The 6,100-nt window shown below is 39.1% G+C and overlaps 1 protein-coding gene across 1 annotated transcript in view; it reads left to right on the forward strand.

The window, feature by feature from the left end:
• Window positions 1-237: 237 nt before the first annotated feature.
• Window positions 238-6,100, forward strand: part of grin2ca (glutamate receptor, ionotropic, N-methyl D-aspartate 2Ca) — a 78,225-nt gene continuing 72,362 nt past the window's right edge. Inside the window, exons 1-2 of the mRNA XM_082163184.1 lie at window positions 238-617; window positions 838-1,291. The gene's annotated coding sequence lies outside the window, so the exon portion shown is untranslated. The remainder of the gene's footprint in view (window positions 618-837; window positions 1,292-6,100) is intronic.

Genomic DNA, 6,100 nt, shown 5'->3' on the forward strand with positions numbered 1-6,100 from the left:
AGTAAAATTTGTAGCGATTGCTGAAAGGTATTGCATTCTCGACTCGAGAGTATGAAATTGCTACCAATATTATGTCTGGACTTCAAAGAATAAGAGTAGAAATGGCTCAAAATCATGGAAGCCATCTGTTTAAGAGTTATTTAAAAAGAGAGAGAGAAGATGGTTTAGAGGAAGGGAGAACGGAGGGAGGAGGGTTATAACGAGAGAGAGAGAGAGAGAGTTAGAATAAATCCTTACCACATAATGATTACGGCTCACAAGTCCTGCCTCTGAAATGGAGTGCAGAAGGAGCCGGGATTACAACTACAGTAATCTGAAAACCGCAACTGCTCTCTACAGCCACAGACGAGCACATCAACTCCAACAAAACATCAGGGGTCAGGGGAAATGAGGCACCTTCAACTACAGGAGACAAGAAAATAAATACAAACCCAAGGGAATAAGAAGCTAAAATATCTGTTGGCGAGCAATCAACAGCCTGCTAAAACCAGAAGCTCCACCTGTCGGCCCGTGCCACCTGTGTGCTCTTCCAACTGCCAGTTTTTGGAGTAACCCTTGGTGTCTTTTACTGGAATGAGGACCACACTGGAAAAATGAGGCGGAAACAAGTTAACAAGGTAAACGAAAAGTTACAATTTATTCTTTTGGATTGAAAAGAGACTCTGAATACATGGAATATTCCTTTTCCGTTTTGTTCATTTTCACATGGATCAACTGGAAATTCACAATTCTATTATACCTGTTTTTTGGACACAAAATAGTGAAGTTCTAAAAAAAATTTAAATAATTTGACTGATCTGTAAACCTTTTCATTTTTTCATTTCATTTGGGATGCAGATGAGATGCTGACAGACTCGGACCTGTCCAATGGAAGCTAAGACACATGTGTCCACCTAACCAGTGACTGTCCTGGACGAAGAGCTCTATGCGCATCTGCACCAGGACACTTGTGGACAGCCGTCTCCTGCCTCTCATTTCTCCTCTGGCATCCGCTCTCCCTCCATCTCTCCACGCCACCTCCTCTTTTCCTCCCCCCTCTCTCCATCCGTCCCACCCTCCCCTCGCGGAAGATGATGTGACCTTCTGCCAAAACTGCGAGAGACCATGCCACTGTCACAGTGGGCTGTTCTGTCTACACTGAAATAGAATCAAACAAGAGCCACGAGAGAGAGAAAGAAGGAGGGGGGGACGGGGGAAAAAAAGAAGAAGAAGAAGAAAAAAAATCAGGACGAGTCACGGAGGAGAAAATGTGCTGTCGGGCGTCCGGGCTGGATGTGGTTTGCCAAAGCAGGTAAGTGATCACCTTCACTTCTGCCAGAGGATGTTGCTGGCGCACGCACATATGTAGACACACTTTGAATGGGATTTTTTGAAGTTGCGCACCTGTTAATTTGTGCTTTTAGGGACATAACTGTGTTTAACAGCAGATTTATTTAGGATTTGTTCGAATGCTAAGTGTGTTTGTGTTATGAATCATCCTGAAAGTGCCTTGCTGTGTTCGGGCAGGGCTGCGAAACTGTGTCATCTCAAGTCGATGCACCCACAGGTTGGATGCTTGTTGAAATTGTAAAGTTTTCTTTTACAAGTGTGACCGAACCACACCCCCCACCCCCACCCCCACCCCCCAAAAAAACCTGTAGGTTAAAGCACGTCGTTTCTGCAGTCTGTCGCTCTGTGGTTTTCGACTTGCAGGTTCTACAAAGATCAATCACTTCTCACTGCAAATTGAGTGCGTTTCCCGTTAAAGTCGCTGTGCTGGAATGTTAAAGCGGCTAGAAAATGAATTCCGTTGAGAGGTGAACTGAGAAATCTTGGATAGGAAGCAATGACAGCTTTCGGTAATTACTGTTGGGAGCAGTTATTAAGGAGCACACACTGACGCATTTGGGATTCGTCCCGCTGAAGCTGTGATAATGTTCCACTTTCATAGTGAGAAGAGGGTGCTTCATAAGAGCAAGGTGGATAATGGAAAGAGAGGTACTTGAGATGGCTAGAAAAGACAAAAGGTGAAAGCTATCAGATCCAATCACAAGTAATCTTGAACAAAAATGGTCAGGAAAAAGAGGAGGGAAAGTTATTAGGAAATCGCAGCGGTGGGTGACAGTTTCAGAATTAGAAACAACCCAGCTAAATATTTGCTCCTGGGCAAAATAGAAAAACATCATCGCAATCATAATTATAGCTCTTCAGTTGTCAGTCATATCGAGATGCTTTTCAGGGAAAAATGATTACATAGTTAAACAGGAGATGATTAGTAAAAATCATTTTGTAGAAAGATTTTGTAGAATGACCTGATTGCCCTTGCGTCCTCGTTCTCCTTTAGAGCAGTGCTATCAGAGTAATACTTTTTTTTTTTCTGTTTGAAGAATTATAACAGTGTTTTATGAACTGAGATGTGACCTGATATATGATTTTACTTTTAATAATGATAAGTTTTGTACGTTGTAGTTATACGCACATAGGCTGGATTTAGATGTTTCTATTAGGATATTTGCTGAGAAATGTACAGAAGATCTGAGAGGGTTGGCACTGCATCTGTAGTGTGTGTACTATGAAGGACACCGTGTACGTTGTAGAAGTGTAGGGCAGTTACGTCAGGTGGCCGACTGTTACGTCAAGACTATGAGGCGTTCTCTCTGCATTCAAGACTTAATTGCAGTCTTTGGGCTTTATGTGTCACACTCTCTCAGCTTGTGTAGAACAGTTATTTTTTCAGCAGAGATGTCTATTTTTCCAGGGTTTAAAAAAAATGAAATCACTTACAGGTTACTAGATTTATCAAGGTTAACCTGCTATAAGTGTGAAACAATTATAACCTTAGCTTGTCACTGGGATAATAGGCTTAAAGATTCGCCTTTGTACCATATAGGGTGCATATTAGTGCCTTAAGGGGGCATATTATTACCTTACGTTACTAAAATGCACCATTTAAGGGTTAAATAAGGCACAAAGGTGTACCTTTGAGGGAACTGTCCCAGTGATAAGCTAATGCCACAATTTTTGCAGATTTTTTTCCTCACAGATGAGACAGAGTTCATATTGCAAATGCTGTTTGACCATGCAAAACGTGCCGCAACAATACCATTTTTTTTATTTTATTTTTTTATTCTTAGGTGGTTGCCAGGGTGTTTTGACTGGCTTTTTGGCTGTTGTTTATTGGCTGAATGTAAAAGTATCTATGATATTGTGGATCAGGTCCCTCCTTATGGTTTGTTCAGTTGTTCAACTCTCTAACCCAGTAAAGCCTGACATATGAAATAATAGTCCGATTTTTTTTTTTTAAATGGAACAGTTTATTTAACCTTTTGACAAAATATATATAAAAAAAATTGCATGTGTTTTTTGATCAGTATCACATCTGATACATTAGGCTTTTATGGCTCATATAATATGATATAGAAGAATAAGGAGCTCATACTAAAAAAAACACCTACATTTTATTGAGGCCCAAACTGAGCAAAAATATGAAATGCGTATAAATATCAGAGTCTCACTCTATATCTCCAAAAAATATGTTGATATTTAAATGCGTATTTTATGATTAAAGCGCTGTAGTTTTTAATGTAGGAGGCAAAGCATATAAAGCAATGCAATACAATGATGATTCCATTTCTTAAAGTCCTGATGTATCTTATTTGAAAATCATATTTTAACATGATTTTTCAAAATTCTACGTCGCTTCAGTCCAGTATTCGTTCATCTTGAAATATTGCTATATTTCGTAAGAATAACATAATATAAGCGTAAGAATAACAATATAAAAGTAAAGGTTTCACAGCAAAAAGACACATGAAGGGGAACGTTCTTATTATTTTAAAAGGCCTATTACGTACGTAAATGATGGATGGCAGAGGGCATGAACTCTAGATTGCAGACAACAAGTTGATATATCATGTTGATAATTTAGAGGGCTTAAATGTGCCTATCAGATGTGATACATTTGGCTTTATAGGCTTAAGTATAAGCAATAGTAATAGTGGCTCACACAATCTTAAGAGCAAAGTGATCTTTCCCAGAAAAGAAATGTGATGATCAGTGGAAGAGCTTGGGAAAGTGAGCCAAGACATGGAGAGGGTGAGTGTGTGCTGGTTCTCAAATGCCCATGTGCGCTTCTATGTCAGAGAGTGTGTGTGTACGTCCACCCTGTTGTGTGGTGGACAAGTCAGTGCAGTGTGGAGCCAGCGAACCCTGGGATCAATGCATCTGTTCTCTGCTTACACAGAACACAAGCAGCATAGAGCTGCCCGTCCACTCGCCTTATCTGGCAACACTCAATACTCACAACGCAACACTTATCCCATCAGATTCTGTACATAAAAACAAGATTTCATCTAAATATAAATGACCGGTATACCATTTCTTCCTAAACTGTGTACTGAAACTAATGTATGCATGTCTGAACTAATGCAGTGACTAATAATAAAAAATAAAAACTTGAATCGAGGTATAGCAAACAGGATGCAGAGTTCAGATGCAATTCACATTTGAATGTAAAGTCATACAATTACAATTAATTGAAATCCAAAGAAATTCATATAACACATTTTTAACTCGAGAAGCAAGAAAAAAGTTTGAAGTTTGCAGGTTGATTGACATATTCAGTATAGAGAGAGAGAGAGAGCGAGAGAAAGAGAGAGAGACATACAGATAGATAGATAGAACACTTCATTGCCCAGAATGCACCACATGTGTAGTAAACTCCTCATCGTTTTATATTAAAATTCCAGTTCAAGTTCCTACGGGATGTGGCTAATTTGATTCAAATTGAAACAAATGAATCGAAATTAAGCCAATAGTTCTGTTATGATTTTTGCATTACCCGACCCACAACAATATCCCAGTGGTGAGTTTCTTTCTTTCTTCTTTACTTTAAAATCAGTTGCATTTGCATTTAGTTGCAGACATTTATTCTCTATAAAATAGCAGAAGGTTGACAGCTTGTTTCAATTTTAATCTCAGCAACTCCATAGCAACACCCTGGCAAAGACTTACAGCACACTAGGCAAACCGGTCAAATCAGCAGTCAAACAGACATTTCTAAACAGATGTTGTCTTAATCCTACGACGGCCCGAACATTCAACACATATACACACCAAACACACACAAAATGTGTCACATACATTCACACTAAAAATGTCTCACACACACAACAGCACACCCCAGGTGAACAAACACACTTTAGCAGTGGGACTGAAACATTTCAGCAGTTAATGCTGAGGAATTGCATTACGTTCATTATGTTGTCTGAGATCACCTAATGCCACAGAACGACATTCAATCTTTGCACTGAGACAGTAAATGAATTAGACTGGGGCAGTAGTGCTGTTCTTGCTTGGCAGTCTTAATGAATTGATGTGGTTTTATGAAGATGACGACGTCGAAAGCCACAATGACAGTGCCGTAAATTGAATGACTGTTTGAGCTATGGCTGTGGCTGTGCACCCAAAATTTTTAATTCTGGCATCATTTACTCACCCTCAAGTCATTTCTTTCTTTTGTGAACATTAACAGATGTTTTACAGAATGTTCATGCTGCTCTTGAGTCTAGATGGCTTGTGCACTATATTCCACATATTAGGAAATTCATACAATAGCTTGTGTGACCAAACTGACCAAAACAAAAATGTTTATAAAAAAACTGTGAGCTGTTCTTTTAAGACTGTTGTGCTGTCCAGTATTTTAAATGAATGACTGGCTCTGCTCACACCGCTTGATGAGATCTGTCTCTCAAGAACAACATCCAGCGCTGCATCCCAGCATACAGGACAATGCCTTGTCAGCAAGTTTTTACATTATGTGTTGCCCAGAGCATAGAAATGCTTAAATGACTTAAACTGACTCCATTGGTGAGGAGAACTCGTTAAAGTCCCCCTGTAGTCAATAATTTATTCCTTAAAACTCATCTTTGATCACTAAAAGGACATATTTAAAGCTACACTGTGTAAATTTTTTTGTTGATTCTTAGCAAAAAACACTTAGTTCTTTCAAAAATATATGTGCTCATTAATGTATATTTACTTCTTTAAAGTAATAAAGTATTCTCGTAAGTTTATAATCTGCCATTGAAAGTACATACGGGTGAGGGGTTCGAATGCCGGT

This window comes from Leuciscus leuciscus (assembly GCF_965113295.1).
Source record: "Leuciscus leuciscus genome assembly, chromosome: 1".
Taxonomy (NCBI): Eukaryota; Metazoa; Chordata; class Actinopteri; order Cypriniformes; family Leuciscidae; genus Leuciscus; species Leuciscus leuciscus.